Below are 22,120 nucleotides of genomic sequence, written 5' to 3' on the forward strand. Positions count from 1 at the left end.
TGAAGTCATCATTGCTAGGGCTGCTTCCATAATAATGACTTCGTTTAATTCCAAAGAAAAGGAAACTGAGGTGCTCCGTGTGCTCCGCTCCAGGGACACAATGGCACAATTCATATCAAAATTGCAGGCAGTGATGATATCCCAGGCGTCGACATGTTTCACGTACAAACGCACATATTTGCATTTAAAGTTAAGGGGAGAGGCTCCTCGAAACAATCTTTTTTAATTTTTTATACAAGAGACTTGAATATTCAGCCAACTAGACAGATTTTTATGCACGTTTTCAAATATGCAATTAGTTTTTGTGTGGCTGCTATAGTGCTCGAGTTATGTTATACTCAATGACAAATTATAGCGATCTTTACAGGCACTTTTTTATGCACTGAACTTTCACAAAACGTATTGTGCTGTAGCTTATTTAGCTCTTTGTAGATCGCAGAGTGCCAATATCTAGTTAAAAAACATGTACACTTATTGGAAGCGGGACACAAAAAATTGTGGCACTTCAACCATTGTTTTTTGCAGTTCGCTGAAACACAGGTTTGTACTATTGTAATTACTGATGAGAGATATTGCAATTTCCAGTAGATATTGGCATTCTACATACCTTATGTATGTATGCCAAATTTCGTTAGTATGCACCAATTTTAAATGTACAAAAGGCTTCTCGGAAAACACAAAAATATCTAAAAGTCCAAAAATGAGAAAAAGAGGTTTGAAAGTTTCAAAACCTTCTATTCTTCAAAATGCAATTGTTTCCACGTGAATGTTGGCGACATTGAAGAGCAGCTTTTACAGAAAGCAGACAAAGTTTCTAGAATGCTCCTGCGCTGTAGCTTGGCCCTTCACAGCTCCTACGGTTGGCCTCCTCGGTGTGAGCCCTTTTCACTGTGTGCCCTTGCTTATGCAGTTCGCTTCAAGTTCATTTTCTTTATGCGCATGTCGTCACAACAGTCGCTGCGCGTGGCCAACTCTTCTGGGGGAAGTACTCCAATCTCTTGTAGGACTTTTTCAAAGCCAGCATGGCCTTTATTATACCACAGCACGGCAATAGCCATGGCTGCCTCCACAGATGTCCGGGAAGTGAATTTTGTCTTTGGACACAGCAGCCATAGTTTACTGTTAAGTCACTACGCTGCTTTCTGCATCTTGCCATGAAGGCACTGACCCAGGAGCTTCTTGCCAGTAAGGTGCTTGTAAATAGGCATAACTGCCAAGCCCTGAGCTTTCTTCAACAAGGGTGTGTGGCATGGTGTAGGCTCCCCCAGTGCTTCAGTACGCCTACGTTTACACCAGGAATGTGGTTCAGCAGGGCAAAATTTGTGCGTGCTGGCACCAGTACTGGAGCAACAATAAAAATAGAGGAGGCTCATATAGCGGCGAATATACTACAGATGCTGCCCTTGTTATTTGTGATGGCTATTTGGTAATACCTCTGCATTTTCTGGGTGGCTGTGGCTGTGACATTTAGCTTTTCACCTTGTGGCAGTGGTGTTGTAATTTTTTACAGAGCAGTGCCTAGGCATTTTGCAACGTGGTTGGTGCACTCTTCTTTGTCAATGACAGTGTCGCCATACACCTCTGCCCCACAGACAAAAGGCCTTGCTGTCGCCATCGTTCAAAAGAGAGGGAGAAACAGGATGGGAAAGGCAGGGAAGTTAACTAGATGAGATTCTGGTTTGCTAGCCTGCACTGGGGGAAGGGTAAGGGGAAATTAAAGATGGAAGAAACAGCGGAGAGAAAAAGTAAACTAACGGGAAAAAAATGTAGGGAAGCTCACGAACGTCCATGAGAATTACAGTCACTCCAACAGACCACTCTAACGTAAAAATTTCAAGAGTACCTTCACTGTCTTGTGGTGTGACGACAGTATAGGTCGGCGTTCCAGGACTGTCTGCTCCGAAAACGGCCAGTCATCAAGATGTGCCAGCGCAGTCGCGAGCGACTGCCTGCGTGAGCTGTATCGGGGACAATGTCAAAAAATGTGTTCGATAATTACCTTGTCACCGCAGTGGTCACAGGCAGCACTATCCTCCCACCCAATACGGAAAGCAAACGACTTCATAAATGCGACGCCAAGCCACAATCGGTAAAGTACTGTTGTATCGGTTCGGGATAGTCCAGGTGGAGGCTGAAGTTGCAGAAAAGGGTCCAGTCGATGTAGACGTGTGTGCTGGAAACTAGGTGCGTTCCATAACAATTGTAAGGCATCATATGAAACACTCGAAGTTGCGCTGCTGCATCTGTTCTCGACAGCGGAATCGGCTCCTGCACGCCATCTTCATGAGCAGATCGAGCAGCTTCATCGGCCTGTTCATTACCCATTATGCCAGAGTGGATAGTTCAAGAAATTTGTGAAGCGCAGTGGGGTCTCATATGACAAAGTCCTCTGTCATATGTGCACTGCTGCTTCAGGTTCCATTGCATGGATGAACACGCTGTGTTTTTGTCACATACAGGAAGATCAAAGGCTTCCCATATATCATCATCACTCATGTCCTTGTGGATACTGCAAGCAACACAATAATTTGAAAGGACCTCAAAGCCCAGGCAGAGACCTGTGTCCAGAGACAAAGGCTGTGGCCACTCCATTGTGGCTTTTATGGACCCTTTTTACAAAGTGCCGTCAAACATGACCGCGTATTGCCGCCGGCGTCCTTCATGGCCTTTTGTGCCTGTTCAAAGTTTTCGCTAACGGCCTCCATTGCAGCACCATGGAGCTTCTTAGAAATACCATAGAATGGTATTGAATGAAGCGGTTTTGGCAGGCCGATGATCACACAAAATTGCGAAAGCTGGTCATGTCCGGCACCTAGAGCATGTGCTGCCAAAACAGCCTTCATGTTTAAGGCGAAGCCGTCATGCAAGCTCCCACTGTCATAGCGAATGTTCGCCCCTGGGTCACCGCACTCACTGGCTGAGATGATCCGATTCGATGTACATGTGAATGAAAGCACAGGTACAGAGCACTCGGCATTTTCGCGTGTAGCTCTATAGTCGGTGTTACGTTTCGCCTACGAAGCGCGGTATAGCCGGCACGGATGCAACGGACGCCGGGGCTTCGTTCAAAGCGGCGGACATTTTGGCCCGTTCAGCGCCGCCGCAACGCCTCCCCGCCAAGCGCGACCAGGCATGTTTCAATGCCACATGTCTTCGTGTGTGCGTGTGTGTGTGTGTGCATGTTGGTGCCCACGCTTGTCAAAGCGCGGCTGCCGGGGAGAGGAGCTCCCCAAGTGTGAAGCGAGGAGGACTGACAGGCGCCGGCCCGGCGGATGCGTCACCTTCTAGTCTCAACGTGTCTCTCAGCGTGTCCATGCCCCGCCGTCACGTGCGCCCCATCCAAAGCCGTTCCTTCTTGCCCTCAACTCCGAGAGTATAAAAGCAGCTGCCCCCGGACGCCAAGAGAGAGGCTCCGATTTCTTCTGTCGAGTAACGTGCTCTCCCGTCTCTCCACTTCGGTCGATCTGACCGCCCGCTCTTTTGCGATGCTAGAATAAACAAGTTGTTCTGTTAGCAGTCGACTCATGCTTTGCCAGGACCTTTGGATGCTTCCAGTTGTGCCCCAGGCCGCCAGGCTAACGCTACCCTTGGGGCTTGCGACCCAATTGCAACAACGGGTGCCAGTGGTGAGATTGCAACAACTGTCTGCCAGCGGTGAGATCGCGACAACGGAGGCCAGCTGCGAAGATATGCGGTTGACTGTATGCTGAGCAGCACAACGACCATCCGGGAGCAGTGCAACGAGCCCTGTGTGATGACTGGTTGCCTGCAGCGGAACGACTGCGCTGAATTCTTGGCTGCGAGGTTTGGTGAGTGCGGGACTTTCTTCTTCTGAGTTTTGCCAGGCTTTTGTTAGTGTCAGAAACAGAGCTGGTAATTGGGGTTGTCGTTGCTGCCGGGTTAGTTTGCGGCAAGACAATAGTAGGCAGTAGAGAAAGCAGCATTCAGACCAGCCATGGATTTGAAGTCGTTGCGCAAACCAAAATTGCTGGAGCTTGCAGTTGGGTCTGGATGTCTCAGACAAACTCAGAAAACCAGAACTGCTAAGGGCTATTCTTGAGTTAGAAGCTGAGGATGACGAGCTGTCGGAATGCCTTGAGACCATTGAGGAGAGGGCAAAAAGACAGGAGCGCGAACTTAAAGAGCAAAAAGAGAGACAGGAGCGCAAACTTAGAGAGCAAAAAGAGAAACAGGAGCGCGAACTTAAAGAGCAAAAAGAGAAAGAAAAAGGAGAGCGCGACCGTCAACACGCTTTGGAAATGAAGCGTCTCGAGGTAGAGATGGAACGCGCTCGTAATGGAAGTGAGGCACACGGTGCAGGAGAACGAGTATCGTTCAAAATGACTGACCTGATGCGGCCGTTTAAGCTTGGAGAGGACATTGGTTTGTTCCTGGTTAACTTTGAGCGAACGTGCGAGAAGCAGGGGTTCTCTCGGAAAACGTGGCCACAGCGCTTGCTCACTTTAAGTTACCCGGCGAGGCGGCCGACGTAGTCGCTCGCTTGAAGAGAGAGGAGGCAGAGGATTTCGACAAAGTGAAATCGAGTCTGCTAAAAAAGTACAGGCTGTCAGCGGAGGCGTTCCGTCGGAAGTTTCGGGAAAATGAGAAAGGCAGAAGTGAGTCATATACAGAGTTTGCCTACAGGCTAATGTCAAACATGCAGGAGTGGCTCAAAGAAGAGAAAGCGTTTGGTGACCACGAGAAAGTTCTGCAGTGTTTCGGGCGGGAACAGTTTTATAGTCGGTTACCTGAGAACGTGCGGTACTGGGTCTCGGATAGGCCAGTCGTTAGTACGGTGGCTAAAGCCGCCGAGCTAGCCGAGGAGTTTGTGACGCGTCAGGCTCGCGGAGCTAAGGACGGTCAAAAGGGTGAATTTGGCTCCAAGTTTGAGAGGCCAAAGCTCACGCCCATGAGAGCAAGGGGGGACACACGTAGTGCGGATGCAAGTGAAAGTCCGACCGAATGTAAGGAGACGGCGGCAGCCGAAGCCGAACGCAGAAAGCGGCTCGAGACGAGGCAAGTGCGCGTGTGTTATACGTGCCAGAAGCCGGGTCACCTTTCGGCGCAGTGTCCGGAAACAAAAACAAAAGTAGTGTTTTTGTCATTATGCAGCACTGACGAGAACATGAAGCTTCTCGAGCCTTACATGCGAGACTTCCTCGTGAACGGGAAAGAGTGCCGAGTGCTTCGCGATTCCGCAGCTACGATGGATGTAGTTCACCCCTCTTATGTAGAACCCGATATGTTCACGGGCGAGTGCGCATGGATCAAGCAAGCCGTGGAAGCTCATAGCGTGTGTCTGCCCGTAGCAAAAGTGCTTATTGAAGGACCTTTCGGAGCGCTTGAGACTGAGGCCGCAGTGTCATCTATGCTGCCCCCCCAGTACCCGTACCTATTTTCGAACAGGTCCGATCACCTCCTGCGCGAGAAGGGGCTTTTGTTTGGTGAGGCTAGCGTTCAGGGCTTAACCAGATCGAAAGTTCGGGAGCTCGCTGCAAAGGCGGTAGTTGCGGGGCTGACGTTGTCGAACAATGAGAAAGGGTCAGAGGCGCAGCAAGCTGATATTCAGAGCACGTCCGAACTGAATAAAATTGAGCCTGTAGCGTTGAAGGCACCAGATACTGGAGAGGAAATGCCCGACACGGGAAAGTTAGAAGAGCTATCTGCAGATTTGCTCATCGCGCCTACGTCAGACGGACTTAATAGGTTGCTAAAAGTCAGCCGGTCGGCTTTGATAGCCGAGCAAAAAAAGGATGGCAGCCTAGAAAACATACGCTTCAATGTCAAGGAAGGTATCGCCAAGAAAAATGCTCGCTTTGTGGAAAGAGGTGGGGTCCTGTACCGGAAGTATCTAGACCGCAGGGGAGTGGAGTTCGATCAGCTGATCGTGCCTCAGTGCTACCGTCAGGATCTGTTGCGCTTGTCGCATGGGGGTTCGTGGTCCGGACACCTAGGAGTTAAGAAAACTAAGGACCGTCTCTTGCAAGAGTACTATTGGCCAGGGTGTTTTCGGGACGCAGACCACTTTGTGAGGACATGTGACACCTGTCAGCGGGTGGGCAAACCAGGGGACAAATCGAGGGCGCCGTTGAAGTTGGTACCTATCATTACGGAGCCTTTTAGACGGCTCGTTATTGATACAGTGAGACCTCTGCCGGTAACAACCACGGGGTACAGACACATTTTGACTGTGATCTGCCCAGCAACAAAGTTCCCTGAAGCAGTGCCGCTTAAAGAACTCAGCTCAGTTGAGATAGTCAATGCACTACTGTCCATATTTGCGCGAGTTGGTTTTCCTGCGGAAATCCAATCAGATCAGGGCACAGTGTTTACTAGCGCTTTGACGACAGCCTTTCTCGAAAGGTGCGGGGTAAAGCTGTTACACAGCTCAGTGTACCACCCACAGTCGAATTCCGTTGAGAAGCTCCACTCCGTCATGAAGCGCATGTTGAGAGAATTGAACTGACTGGGAGCTGTGTCTGCCTGGGGTGATGTTTGCATTAAGGACCGCGCCGCATGCGGCTACGGGGTTTTCGCCAGCTGAGCTAGTGTACGGTCGCTCGCTGCGATCTCCGCTTCGCATGCTTCGAGACGGATCACTGCCCTCTCCAATGGCTGCAGACCATCTCTTCCACAAATGGCCGCCTCCTGCGCTGGAGCCTCGCTTTGCAAGAATATTCCTTTGAGGTGCGTTACAAAAAGGGGAGTCTCAACGGTAACGCCGATGGCTTAAGTCGAGGCCCCTAACATAGGAATCAGCCTCAAAGTTATTTGTTACTGATGTTTTTCTTCCTGAGGCAGGATTTTTAACATATTGCTTTTGTTTAGTGTTTCAAAGTCATGACGTGCTTTCTAGTGCAATTTTCCAATTTGTGGACGCGTTCTGAGTGCTGCTAGACTACGGTAAGGAACTAGGCAGTAGTATAAAAGGGGAAAGAGCCTGGCATGGCTTAGTGAGGGTTGTGTCGTGCTTGCTGACTGAGCGGTTGAGTTTCGGCGTATTCTAACGCTTGCTGGGAACGAGAGAAAAATGGCAACTCTCCCGAAGTCACTTTGCAGTGTCCTGTGTGAACCTGAACGTGAGAACGAGGCCTTCTCTGTGCGCTGCGCTCAAGAAACGCCGAGGGACAACAGACTTCGGTTATGAGCATCATCGAGCGACATCCCTCCGGACAGCGGATGCAGTCCCCTGACCATCGGGATCTCCTTCCCCCGGCGGGGCGGTCTGTTACGTTTCGCCTACGACGCGCGGTATAGCCGGCGCGGATGCAACGGACGCCGGGGCTTCGTTCAAAGCGGCGGACATTTTGGCCCGTTCAGCGCCGCCGCAACGCCTCCCCGCCAAGCGCGACCAGGCATGTTTCAATGCCACGTGTCTTCGTGTGTGCGTGTGTGTGTGTGTGCATGTTGGTGCCCACGCTTGTCAAAGCGCGGCTGCCGGGGAGAGGAGCTCCCCAAGTGTGAAGCGAGGAGGACTGACCGGCGCCGGCCCGGCGGATGCGTCACCTTCTAGTCTCAACGTGTCTCTCAGCGTGTCCGTGCCCCGCCGTCACGTGCGCCCCATCCAGAGCCGTTCCTTCTTGCCCTCAACTCCGACAGTATAAAAGCAGCTGCCCCCGGACGCCAAGAGAGAGGCTCCGATTTCTTCTGTCGAGTAACGTGCTCTCCCGTCTCTCCACTTCGGTCGACCTGACCGCCCGCTCTTTTGCGATGCTAGAATAAACAAGTTGTTCTGTTAGCAGTCGACTCATGCTTTGCCAGGACCTTCGGATGCTTCCAGTTGTGTCCCAGCCCGCCAGGCCAACACTACCCTTGGGGCTTGAGACCCATTTGCAACATTGGGTAGAACTTTAGAAAAAAGGGGGCGTTTACTCCTCCGAGGCGGATGCACATGAGCATTCAACAATGGGCGCGCTCTCTGGACTGACGTCATGAGCCAGACGGCCGGTGACCCCGCCGACGAATAAGATGGCTGCCCGCGCTTCGAACTGGGCCATGTCGCATCAGCTGTGTGCGTCAGCCCCTCGTCACAGGGAATTCCCAAACTGTTTGTGATGGTCCATCATGCCGGAAATATTACTGCAAGCTTACGATGCGGCATTTGTGCCACATGCGTTTATTCTAAGCTGTGATCCGGCGAACAAACATCGCAACGAGCATCGCTTACGCTGCGCTACGCTTTGTCTGAAAACAGGATCCCGCGGCGACTGCTGCAAACACACATCCTGCGTGTTTGTTCCATGTTTTTTTTTATTTCGCTCCCGAGTGAAGTTACTACGAGAAAAGTTTGCCAAAGTCTGGTGCCTACTGTCAGCGGCGGGTGGGTTCGTGTACTGTGGCGCTGCGTTTTTCGTTGGATGGGGTGAAGTGATGGAGCAAGACCATTCTCAGGAGAAATGAGAAAAGCATGCATGCGTGAAACAAACCTACGAGTGTCTCAACAGAAAATATTTGCAAAAGAAGCCTCCAACGCAAAGATTTGTCGCCGTCAACTTAGCGTGAACAATCGCTGTCAGCAGTGAGATAGCTGAGCGTCTAGCGGCGGTGTTCAAGCGTTGTGTAGCACTGTCGATTGATTGCTGTCCACCAGTGCTCACTGCGTGCACAAGCTGTATAATGCGTGCTGTGGCACAGTCACGCATAAGTTGTGTTGCCAGTGCTCGATACGGTTTCCCACAACATAGCTCCGCGCTGCTTTTTGATTCTCGTGATACGTTGCAATTAAAAATTCCCAGGACAGTGCTAAGGAAACGATAAAAAGAAAAAAGAAAAAAAAAAACATACGAGAAGGCAGGCACAGCAGCTTGTGAACCCGCTCCTAATACCTCTACCCGCGTCTCTTTGTAAATGTGTATTTTTTCTTGCGCTTGCCAAATTTTTTAAATTTCCCACATTTCTTTACATTTGAGATTTTCTCAGTTTTCGTGTTTGTGTGTGAATACATGCCTGCTTCCATGCGTGTTTGCGCTTACTCTTAATTTTGTCCTTTTATTTTATATTAGCATTTGTTCTTGCTAGTTTTCTTTCAGCAGTCTTTTTACACATTTTCATTAACCAATCTCATTCAAAGCACTAACTCCTGTAAACTGCAGGGCTGGCCTCTTCCATCTCATTAAAGCCTTTCTCACTGGTCTACCTCGTCTTCTCAATCTGCCTACTTGCTGTGCTTTCTGTCGCTTTCTTCTTGTGTTCTTGCTGCAATGTGATAACCAACTTGCTCAAAACAAATTTTGATCACCCATGAAAACAGAAAGGTTTACAGATACATTTTCTTAATAGCATCATGTGGGTTGCACAGTAACTTTGCCTCTTACCTCTGTTCATGTTTATGCATCAGTGCATGTGGCAGCTCACCAGAAGTGCACATGAAAGGGTGCATATTGTGAAACAGTGCCTTGCTATTCTGTTGTAATTTTCACGCTTTCAGCCTTACTAAACAGACGGTTGCGCTGCCCATCACATATGCTGGTAAAAATTTTCAACACAAATAACATTGTGCAGTGGGGTGTCATTTCCTGTCTGGTGCTTTCATCGTTACAAAGACATTGTTCAGTGAATGGAGCACAGCAAAGCAGTCGACTGAGAGCTTTTGCAACTTTCACCATTTATTACTTCACCGATGTCATTGTCTGAACCTGGCCGTCGCTATGCCGATGCTTGTGAATTAAATAATTGCATCAATAAAACAAATTCAACTTTACTCAGCATTTTTTAGCACAAACAATGCTAGCAGAGCTATTCAGGGTGAATAATTGTGCTTACATTCGTGTTATTTGCCCGGTCAGATAAACAAATACAACAATAATGTGGCATGACTGTGATTTGATGTGCAGACTGCAAACAGTGCCTTTCAAGCAAGCCTTCGACTACAGCTATTAATAGCTACCCAAATGAGTTTTCTGGGCCTCACTAAGCTAATGATGTTTGATAATTGTTCTTTTATTCGCATAACTTTCCTGGGCCAGATAACCAAAATAAACAATGCCACTACATGAATGTGCTTTTGCATGCAAGCTGCCAACAGTGGCTGTCATTTTCGCATTGATTCCTGCCGTTTCGCCAACAATGGCTACAGCATGAATGCGCTTTGACGTGCAGACTGCTAATGGTGCCTTTCAAGCGTGCCCTCAACTACTGCTATTAATAGCTACCCACATGAGTATTTTGGGCCTCACTAGGCTAATGATGTTTGATAATTGTTCTCTTATCTGCATTACTTGCCCGAGCCAGATAACCAAAAGAAAGAATACGACCACATACCTGAATGTGCTTTTGCATGCAAACTGCTAAAAGTGGCGGTCAATGTTGCGTTGGCTACTGCTGTTTCATCTACAATGGCTACGACATGGCTGCGATTCGAAGTGCAGACGCTAAAGGTGCCGTTCAAGTGTGCCCCCGACTGCTTCTATTTCACCAAAGGGCTTATCAAGCTCAACGGTGGTTGCCCAAATGGGTTTTCTGGGCCTCACTAAGCTAATGATGTTTGATAATTGTTCTCTTATTCGCATTACTTGTCTGAGCCAGATAACCAAAAGAATGCAACCACATAATTATGCTTTGGCATGCAAACTGCCAACAGTGGCTGTAAATTTCACAGTGACTGCTGCTGTTTCACCTACAATGGCTACGTATGACTGCGCTTTGAAATGCAGACTGCTAAAGGTGCCTTTCAAACGTGCCCCGACTGCTGTTATTTCATCACAGGGCCCGTCATGCTCGATGGTGGCTGCCCAATAGAGTATTTTAGGCCTTCTGACATTGGCATTATTCATCTCAACAGGCTGGAAAAAACAGTAGGGGCAGCACAACTACCTGGAAGCAGGCCGCCTAACAGGGGCATGTTGCTCTGCATTGCTTTTATTTGTTCAAGTGGCTTGATGAAATTAAATGACTGTGCAGTGGAGTAAATCGAGCTGACAGTGTGTTTTTGTTATTGCTTGGCTGCATGTATTAGCCTTTAGGGGGTTGCAAAGCTTGACAATGGCTCCAACACGACTGCTATTGTTTTCCTTTCGACATGCAGGCTGCCAACATTGGCAGTCAATTTCGCCTCGGCTGCTGCTACTTCACCATAGGGCCCGTCAACTCGAGAATGGCTGCCCTACTGAGCACTTTGGGCCTCACTAAGTCAATGATGTTTTATAACGGTTCTCTTATTCACATTACTGTATTTACCCGCATAATCTGCGCCCTCGCATAATTTGCGCACCCCTAATATTTAGCCAGCCTTACAAAAAAAAATTTACTTGCATATTTTGCGCTCTCCGTCCCGCCCGAGCTAGCTCGCCGGCGTGCGCGCACTGAGAGACTTTACACGGCCGCGCCCCTCGTCGAGCAGGCGAGCGCAGTCATACACAAGACAGGCTGCGAGTGCGAAGTCCCTTCTTCTGAGGACTTCGTTCTTTTCTCCGGAAGCCCCCAAACTATGGTCCCTAGAATATTATATTTTAGGGACTGTACCTGAACATGCGAACCTGTTTAAGGGTTGTCCGAACTGCTCGAGCGTTTGCCTCCCTCTATCTCCCCTTCTCTGCCGCCATGAGGATGCATGCACGCGACACAGCACGGACAATTTTCTACATCGGAGGCATGCGAGGGCCAGTCGCGCCAACTTTTCCCCTCGTTGCCCCTCGTTCTCTGTGTCCGTGCTGCAGCGCATCTTTGGTTGATTTCAGAAGTTTAGGTTTCGCCATCAGCCAGTCGTGTTATCGCTGTTCACTTGTGATGGGCTACAATAACTATACGGTGAAATTCAAGCACACTGTCCTTGAGTTTGCCGGAAAAAATGGGAACTGTGTCGCAGCCAAGCACTTCATCGTGAATGAGAGTCACGTTCGATACTGGAGAAAACAGAAGAGTTCGCTTATAAATACAAGACTTGGAAGGAGAGTGTTCCGAGGACCGAAGCAAGGAAAGTTTCCTGCTGTTGAAGAAGACCTTTTCAAATATGTGCGAGAGCTTAGGTCCTCCGGTATCGCCGTCTCGTGCGAGATGCTGGCGTTCGAGGCAAGAAAGATAGCGCAGGAGAAAGGGGTCCCTGCTGCGACGTTCAAGGCAAGTAGAGGGTGGGTGACACGCTTCATGAGATGCCATCAGCTGTCTCTCAGACGAAGAACGACCCTCTGCCAGCGGTTGCCACATGAAGACGGGGCTGTCGAACGCGCTCGGCAGAACCAAGGATGATGCGCTTTGGGAGGGTGGTGACAGCGGCCACGATGATTCTGAGTCGGACCTCTCGACCAGTGATTCCAACTAAACCGTGCATGACCGGATCTGCCTGGTTAAAGTACGTCTTAATTCTGTTAAATAAACAAGTACCCTTTGTTTATGCTATAATTTATTTTCTTATTAATGTATATACCACGTGCGTTGCTACATATATTGCACATTATTTTGGATGTGTTCGCAAAATCTCTCTGTAATTTGCGCACCCCCTTTTTGGAGCTCTAAAATCGCGAAAAAAAGTGCGCAAATTATGCAAGTAAATATGGTATTTGCCTGAGCCAGATAACCAAACAAACAATGCAACCACATAAATGTGCTTTCGCGTGCTGGGTGCTAAGAGTGGCTCTCAATTTTGCGTTGACTACTGCTTTTTCGTGTCAAGCTAGACAGGGGCTGCCCGAATGAGCATTTCGGGCCCCACATAGTTATTCAGGGTTAATGATTGTATTTGCATTCTGATTTTCCAACATTTAAGCACGTTTCCATGCCAATTCTTATATTGATAAGATATATATATTGACAATTCTAATATTATATTATATTGCAGGATGTTGCTTTTTCAGAATTGAGCTTCCATTAAAAGGAATATGTAACCAAATGAACTGCTTATTTATTTGAGAAGTCATGGGAGAATGCTTGGCTGCTGCAAACCCACCGACAAAATTTTGGTAGCCCTAATAAGGGCTGTTCTTTCGTTAATAAGAAGCTGTTATGCTTCGTCGAGTGACTCATTGCCAGACAGCTCGCAGTCAGAGTCGCTTTCTTCAGTGTCATCTTCACCGAATTGGATGATGATGGGTTGGATGTGGTAACTCCCAGACGTGTCAAGCCTGAACTTTTCCTCCAGGTCCATCACGTGGTGAATGTTCTTCCTCCAGTCTTCCGCCGTTACGTGCTTGATTTTTTCCCTCAAGACGATTTCGACCGTGGGCAGCTTGAAGTCTGTGTTGTCCACAGCGATGCCATTTTTCACCTTTGCCCAACACGAGCTCAATAGGATTAAATTCGCAGTGGTACGGTGGGAGCCTGAGTACAATGCAACAGGCCCTTTCAGCTGCATTGTCCACGATGTAGCACAGAAAGCGTGGCTTTACAGATGCTACCAACTCAAGCAGCTGCTTTTTCACCATCCTTTCGCTGTAGGTGATGTTTTTGCTTCTGAGCCACTCCTGTATTTTTTCCTTCTTCCAAGCTGTCGTCAGCAATTTCTCTTCTCGCGGGGAATGGTAAGGTGCATTGTCCAAAACAATGATGCTACCAGCAGGCAACTTCTGCAGAACGTCATTAAACCATCCCTCGAAGCGAGTGCCATCCATTTCTTTGTGGTAGTCGCCTGCTTTTTTGGTCTCGGAATATATCTAAGCAGCCGTCGACGAAGCCATCCTCGCTGCCGATGTGCGTCACAATCAGGCGCTGGCCTTTTCCAGTAGGTTGTTTCAGACCCGTCAACAGGCCATTTGCTCGAGCGTATAGGCGTCCGCGCCTTTGCACCACAATGTCTGTCAACACGATCGACCGAGTGCGTCCCACCGTCACCCATGTCACGTTCAGGAAAAAGATCTTTCGGCCTTCCGCCCAATAGCGCTCCACGTCACGAAGGTAGCAATTCCGCCATTCAGCGATGTCATCCCGGTCGCTAAGCAGCGAATTGCGGCTCCTCTTCTCGTGCTTGAATCCGATCTCAACAAGCAGGCGACGCACAGTACACCGCTTCAGTGATGGGAGATCCATACGCTTCAAGAACTCGTTAGTTATCTTCTCGACCGTCAGTCTCTCGTTGCGGCGAAAGAAATAGTGCACACATGACCTCAGCGCGTACAACGTGAAGCTGTCATACTTCGTGCTACGTCTTCTTTTCTCCGCATTTCGTGGGCGCTTTCACGAGGGCGCCAACAGTTTGCCACCCGAAATATGCGACGCTTTGACCTCCCTCCTCCCCTTGAACACTGTGCTTTTGCTGACATCGAGCATCTCGGCGACAAACTTGGTCATGGCCTCCATGCTGTGTTAAGGCTCCCTGTTATGCCAATACATGTAGCAGTGGAGGATCATGGTGCGTGAATCGCTGTTCAGGATGTGGCCACTCTTGTTCTTATCGGGGCTCCTTGGTGGTGTGGACATCAAGGCGACACAAGGCTCGTTCGGCAACAAAGGATCGCATTCCGATGTCACCTCGCTGGGCTCCATGTCGGAAAACTCGCACGGAATGCATTGCACGAACTGGCAAAATTGCAGGCTTGCAAAAAAATTTTTAAAAAGTGGGAAGGAAAAAAATTTGTGAAAACACAAAACAAAAAATGTAAATTTTATGCTATTTCAAACCAAGAGTATTTATTTAAAATGATGAATGAAGCATTTTTGTACCTTTCATGCCTCGAGTATTCACGCCCCAGGTTTGTAATGGTTGTGATAAATGCATTGTTTTATATGTACTTGTTCAATAGCAACTGATTCATTTTAAGCTCGGAAAAGGAGTAGTAAATGTGCCGTGTACATGTAAAGAAGCACAAAAGCCATGCAGAGCTGCTCTTTCTAATTTTGTCACTTGCAAAGAAGCAGATGACGCGCAGCGTTGTAGAAGGCACGGGGTTGTTTTTTTCTCGCGATCCAGCATGTGTTGTAGCATTTCAATCACGAGAGCTCTACCAAACCAGTCATCAAAATACAAAAATCTTTATTTATACTGAGAATTGACTGTTTTAGAAGCACGGTTTTTTGAGCGGGACTATTTTAGTCGCGGAGGCAATCGGCTGTAGCGTTTCGGTCATCTGATCATCTCTTTCTCCAGAACAGGAATTGGCCTCCCTGATGCCGCATTCGGCCACTACATCCCAAATGACTCATTCGATCAACCAACAGCCCTGACCAGCATCCGATCAACGCGGCGGTCAGGCCTGTAACGCACCAGAAGGTGCTAAGAATATCTGGACCCAGACAGGCCGCCAATGGAAACTGACCCTTGCAACGTTTAACACCCGAACACTCTTGAGTGAGGCCAGCTTAGCAGGACTCTGAGGAATTATCAGACATTGTTTGGGATATCATCGGCCTTAGTGAGATTAGAAGTATTGGCGAGGCTTATACATTGCTGAATAACGGACATGTCCTCTGCTATAGAGGTCTTCTAGATAAGAAGCAATACAGGGTAGGATTCCTAATCCATAAGGACATAGCGGGCAACATTGACGAATCCTACAGCATTAATGAGAGGATAGCTGTAGTCGTAATCAAACTTAATAAGAGGTATAGATTAAAGGTAGTACACGCTTACGCTCCAACATCCAGTCATGATAATGAGGAAGTAGATCAGTTTTATGAAGATGTTGAGTTAGCACTAGGAAAAGTGCAAACTCAATATACTGTAGTAATGGGCGACTTCAATGCAAAAGTGGGGAAAAAGCAGGCGGGTGAACAAGCAATTGGCAACTACGGCGTTGATTCTAGAAATGCTAGAGGAGAGATGCTGGTAGAATTCGCAGAAAGGAATAAGCTTCAAATAATGAACACCTTTTTCAGGAAGCTTAGCAACAGAAAGTGGACCTGGAAAAGCCCTAATGGTGACACAAGAAATGAAATTGACTTCATGCTTTCTGCTGATCCAAGCATAGTGCAGGATGTAGAAGTGATAGGTAGGGTAAAGTGCAGTGATCATAGGTTAGCGAGGGCTAGGATTCACCTCAATTTGAAAAGAGAAAGAGCAAAACTGGTCAAGAAGAAACAGGTCAACCTAGAGGCAGTAAGGGTAAAAGCAGACAAATTCAAGCTGGTACGTGCAAACAAATATGCAGCCTTAGAACAGAGAGATGATGATGCTGACATAGAGCTAATGAATGAAACCATAACTAGGTTGGCTTCGGAGGCAGCGATTGAAGTGGGAGGCAAGGCACCAAGGCAACCAGTAGGCAAGCTCTGCCAAGTAACAAAGGACCTAATAAAGAAACGACAAAAAATGAAAGTGTCCAACTCAAGAGATAAGATAGAATTCGCAGAACTGTCAAAACTGATCAACAAGGCAAAAATGAGTGATATTCGAAACTATAACGTGAGAAAGACTGAAGAAGACGTAAAAAATGGATGCAGCCTGAAATCAGTAAGAAAGAAACTTGGCATAGGACAAACCAAAATGTATGCACTGAAAGATGAGCAGGGTAATATCATCAGCAATCTCGAAGATATAGTAAAAGCAGAGGAAGAATTCTATACTGACCTGTACAGTACCCAGAGGAGTCAGGATAGCTGAATTAGAAACAGTAATGAACAGGATACAGAAACGCCTACTATAAGTAGCGATGAGGTCAGAAGGGCATTGCATGACATGAAACGAGGAAAAGTGGCAGGAGAAGATGGAATAACAGTCGATTTAAACAAAGGTAGAGGAGACACAATTCTTGGAAAACTGGCGGCTCCTTATGCGAAGTGTCTACCGACTGCAAGGATCCCAGAAAACTGGAAGAATGTAAACAGCATACTAATACACAAAAAGGGAGGCATTAAAGAATTGACAAATTATATGCCCATTAGCTTACCCCCAGTATTATATGAAATATTTACCAAAGTTATATCCAATAGAATATGGGCAACACTGGATTTTAGTCAACCAAGGGAACAGGCTGGCTTCAGGAAGGGATACTCTACAATGGATCACATCCATGTCATTAAACAGGTTATCGAGAAAGCCGCAGCGAATAATAAGCCTCTCTATATGGCTTTCATAGATTATGAGAAGGCATTTGATTCAGCAGAGATACCAACAGTCATAGCAGCATTACGTAATCAAGGAGTAGAGAACGCTTATGTAATACCTTGGAAAATATTTACAGGGGTTCTACAGCTGCCTTAATTCTACACAAGAAAAGCAGGAAGATACCTATAAAGAAAGGGTTCAGACAGGGAGACACAATCTCTCCAATGCTATTCACTCCATGCTTGGAATAAGTATTCAAGCTATTAAACTGGGAAGGCTTAGGAGTAAAGATCGATGGCGAATATCTCAGCAACCTTCAGTTTGCCGATGACGTTGTTCTATTCAGCAACAATGCAGACGAGTTACAACAAATGATTGAGGACCTTAACAGAGAGAGTGTATAAGAGTGGGGTTGAATATTAATATGCAGAAGACAAATATAATGATAAATAGCCGGGCAAAGGAACAAGAGTTCAGGATCACCAGTCGGACTCTAGAGTCTGTGAAGGAGTATGTTTACCTAGGTCAATAAATCACAGGGAACCCTGATCATGAGAAGGAAATTCACAGAAGAATAAAAATGGGTTGGATCGCATACGGCAGACATTGCCAGCTCCTGACTGCAAGATTACCATTATCATTGAAAAGGAAGGTGTACATTCAGTGCATTTTACCAGTGCTGACATATGGGGCAGAGACTTGGAGATTGACAAAGAAGCTTGAGAGCAAGTTAAGAGGAAGCTTTAGCTCAAGTGCTCCTATCTAAATACATGTAAAAGGAGAATTCGTTTTTCTCGGCAACCACTACACCAAATTTGACGAGGTTTGTTGCATTTAAAAGACAAACTTAAAATCTAGTGACTGTTGGTTTCGAATTTTTGAGTTAGATCGTTGATTTTTTATTAAAAATTGGCAAAAATAGAAAGTTTTCAAAAAACGAAACTATCAAGTTTACAACTCTGTAACTTAACCACTAAAAATGATAATACAATTCTGTGAATTGCATCTAATAGTACATCTAAAGCGGACAAAATTGATATGTTACACATGAATATAAAAAATTTAATCATAGGGAAATACAACTTTTGCAAAACCGTTGTAACCAACGTAACAAATTCACGTAAGATGTAAAATGACATATTGAATTTGTCCGCTTTGAATGATCTAATGGATGCCGTTTACAGAACCGCGATATCGGTTGTTGATGCAGAGCTATGAATTTATAAATTTCGTGCTTCTATTTTTTTCAAACGATCGAATATTTGAAAATCATTTTAAGACAATTCAAGCCCTAAATCGAAATTCCGCTTCCAACAGTCACTAGAATTTAACTTTCTCTTTCAAATGCGACAAATTTCATCAAAATCGGTCCAGGGGTTATCTCATAAAAACGTTTTTGCGTTTTACATGTATTTGAATAGGCCGCGTCGGAGTTGGGCCCGAGCTAAAGCTTCCTCTTAAGGACCGCGCAAAGAGCGATGGAACGAAAATTGCTAGGCATAACGTTAAGAGACAGAAAGAGAGTGGTTTGGATCAGAGAGCAAACGAATATAGATGACATTCTAATTGACATCAACAAAAAAGTGGAGCTGGGCAGGTCATGTAATGCGCTGATTAGATAACCGTTGGACCATTAGGGTTACAGAATGGGTACCAAGAGAAGGGAAACGCAATCGAGGACGTCAGAAGACTAGGTGGAGCGATGAAATTAGGAAATTCGCGGGCGCTAGTTTATTTATTTATTTATTTATTTCATGTACCCTCAGCGCCATTGGCATTGGAGAGGGGAGTGGTTACAGGCATACAAAACAAGAAAAAATAGGAAATGTGATACAAGGAATAGGAGTATTGCAATAAAAGTTAACAGGTGCGTCTACTCATACAATATTAGCTAAGGCGTTCTTGAAAAGTTGGTAATCTTTGATGGTGGCTGTCAGTGCGGGAAGGTGATTCCACTCTGCTGCTGTACGAGGTATAAATGACTGGAAGAAAGCGTTAGTTCTACAAAATGGGACACCGACCTTGTAGGCATGATCTAATCGAGATGATAGGTGACGTGGGGGAGGGATTAATTCGCTACGCAGGTGTGGATGATGAGACATCTTATGGAACAGACAGATACGAAACGCTTTGCGACGTGAGGCTAGGGATGGTAGATTAAGGCTTGATTTCATTAAAGATATGCTAGCGGTCCTGTTATAGTTGGAAAGAATGAAGCGAACCGAGTTATTTTGGACCATTTCTAGTGAATGTATTAGGTTTTCATGATGAGGGTCCCAGATGGATGCGGCGTACTCTAGTTTCGGACGTATTAATGTTTTGTACAACAGCAGTTTGAGGGAAGAGGGCGCTTTAAAAAAGTTGCGGCGGATATAACCAAGCATACGATTAGCATTGTTAATTATGTATGTGATATGTGCAGACCAAGTGAGAGTGGAAGTGATGTGTACACCAAGGTACTTGTATGAGCCTACCGATTCTAAGAGGACATGATCTAAGGAATAAGTGGGGATACTGTTGCAAGTTCTTGATACACGAAGAGATTTACATTTTGTGATGTTAAGTTCCATTAGCCATGTTTTACACCACGATGAAATAGCGTTCAGGTCAGTCTGAAGAGCGGTTACATCGTCACTGCTTGTTATTTCTCTGAAGGTTACGCAGTCATCCGCAAATAAATGGATATGAGAGGAAAGAGAAGAAGGCAAGTCGTTGATGTAGATTAGAAAAAGAAGAGGCCCGAGGACGGAGCCTTGTGGGACGCCGGAATGGACAGGGTTTGAGTGAGAGTTAAGTTTATTAGCTGACACGTATTGTGAACGGTTTTTAAGGAAACACTCAATCCAAGCAAGAAGTTTGGGGTCAATGTTCATGAGCTGTAGTTTGTGAAGTAGCAGTTTGTGAGACACTTTATCGAAAGCTTTGGAGTAGTCTAGGAAAATGCAATCCGCCATTGAACGAGTATCAAGAATTAGGTGTAGCTTATGTATGAAGGAAGCCAGCTGCGTTTCACAAGAATATGTTTTTCGAAAGCCACGCTGTGAACTTGAAAAAAATGAATTTGACTCAAGAAAGTTAGCAAGCTGTGAATATAGGATATGTTCTAATATTTTGCATGGGATACTGGTTAGTGAAATAGGCCGATAATTGAGAGGAGAATGCTTATCACCTGATTTATAAAGTGGAATCACCTTACCGACTTTCCAATCAAGGGGCAGGTATCCTGTGTCAAGCGACTGTTGAAAAAGTTTTGCTAGTAAAATAGATGAATAAACAACAGTGCTGTGCAAAAATTTCACGGAAATTAGGTCATGGCCAGGAGCAGAGAAGAGACGCAATGATTTAATCGCGGTTTCGATGCCACAGGGTTCAATTGTAATTGGAAACATAGCCTGGTAATCATAACAAGGTGCAGTGGGTGGGGAAACATTACAGGTTACAGAAAAGTTTTGGATAAATGTTTCATTGAGGACGGATGCGATATGATCACAGGGTATGGCATTCCCAGAGTTATCTACAAGAGTTATGGTGGGATCATCTTTTTGGTTAATAACGCGCCAGAATTTTTTTATTATTTATTTATTTATTGATACTGCGGTCCTGTTTCCAGGACCTTAGCAGGGTGCATACAAAGTGAAAACATCCAAGTAAATATACAGCGATACATAACATAGGTCACTCGCGATGTACAAATGCAAGCAGTTACTGAATAACACACAGTAAATCACTCGCTACATAAACATAGGTGCGACTCAAATAATGGCAATGAGCATTGAGTTACAACGTCAACAGTAAGATTATTCCATTCAACAATAGTTCTGGGGAAAAAGGAAAATTTGAAGCAATTCTTTTTAGTAATTAACGGTGTTATTGTCTGTGAGTGTCGATGACGTGTAGCATAACCAGTAGAGAAAGTGATAAAGCGTGATGTATCAATGTTGTAGTGCCCCTTTATGAGCTGAAATAAAAACTTTAAACGGCATGTTTGGTTCCTTTGTGTTACAGGTGGCAATCCACTTCTCTTGAGAAGCTCCGTAACTGAAGTGCGGCCATACGAATTATATATGAATCGTACTGCCCTTTTTTGAACTTTTTCTAGTTTAGTAATGTTTCTTTTAGTAAAGGGATCCCATATGACAATTGCGTATTCCAACATTGGGCGAATGATGGCATTGTAAGAAAGAAAACGCACAGGAGGCGTAGCGAATTTTAGAGAGCGTCTTAGGAAAAATAGTTTTCGAAGGCAGTTTGACGTGACAATGTCAACATGTTTGTTCCATGAGAGAGTGTTAGTAATCCAGAGGCCAAGGTATTTATATGCGGTTACCTCAGAAAGCATGATGTTTTCGGCATTGTAGTTGTACAATAAAGGCTTGTTTTTTAACGATATTCTCATAAAGACAGTTTTATCGAAGTTAATTTCCATTTGCCAATCATTGCACCATGTTACTATGCTTTTAAAGGCATCATTCAGTCTAATTTGATCGTCAACAGAGGAAATTTTTTCGTACAGAACACAGTCATCAGCGTACAACCTAATACCCACAGAAATCTGATCCACAATGTCATTTATGTAAAGTAAAAACAGAAGCGGACCAAGAACTGATCCTTGGGGGACGCCGGAATCAACGGGCACCTTATCTGAACTGGCTGAATTTAGTGTTACAAACTGACGTCGGTTAGTCAAATAACTCTTTATCCAGGCGAGTAGTTTGTTATTTTGCAGAATGTAGCTTAGCTTATGCAACAATTTGTTATGCGAGACTTTATCAAACGCCTTACGGAAATCCATGAAAATTACGTCTGTTTGTTTACCCTCGTTTATGGCTGCTGCAAAGTCATGAATGATTTCTGCAAGTTGAGTATTAGTTGAAAATCTTCGCCTAAAGCCGTGCTGCATGCAGGTAAGTAGCTTATGTTCTTCAATAAAAGCAGTTATATGTTTGTGAATAATATGCTCTAATATTTTACAAGCTGTTGAGGTTAGCGAAATTGGACGATAATTCTGAATGAGTGTTTTGTCACCAGATTTGTGTAAAGGCACGATTCTGGCATCCCGCCAATCATCAGGTACTGCAGCTTCGTTTAAACACCTAGTGTACAGAACATGTAAGTATTTTGCACACCACTCAGCATAACGTTTCAAGAAAGCATTTGGGATATTGTCTGGTCCAGGAGATTTTTTTACCTCAAGGTTCAACAGCAGGTTTA

The 22,120-nt window shown here is 45.8% G+C and overlaps 1 long non-coding RNA gene and 1 pseudogene across 1 annotated transcript in view; both read right to left on the reverse strand.

Moving 5' to 3' along the window:
- The window catches only part of LOC142568299 (uncharacterized), a 59,989-nt gene that overhangs the window by 5,171 nt on the left and 32,698 nt on the right, over positions 1-22,120 (reverse strand). The gene's annotated exons all lie outside the window — the stretch shown is intronic.
- On the reverse strand, positions 815-2,705 carry LOC142568363 (uncharacterized; annotated as a pseudogene).

Source organism: Dermacentor variabilis, unplaced genomic scaffold (genome assembly GCF_050947875.1).
Source record: "Dermacentor variabilis isolate Ectoservices unplaced genomic scaffold, ASM5094787v1 scaffold_18, whole genome shotgun sequence".
In the NCBI taxonomy this organism is placed as follows: Eukaryota; Metazoa; Arthropoda; class Arachnida; order Ixodida; family Ixodidae; genus Dermacentor; species Dermacentor variabilis.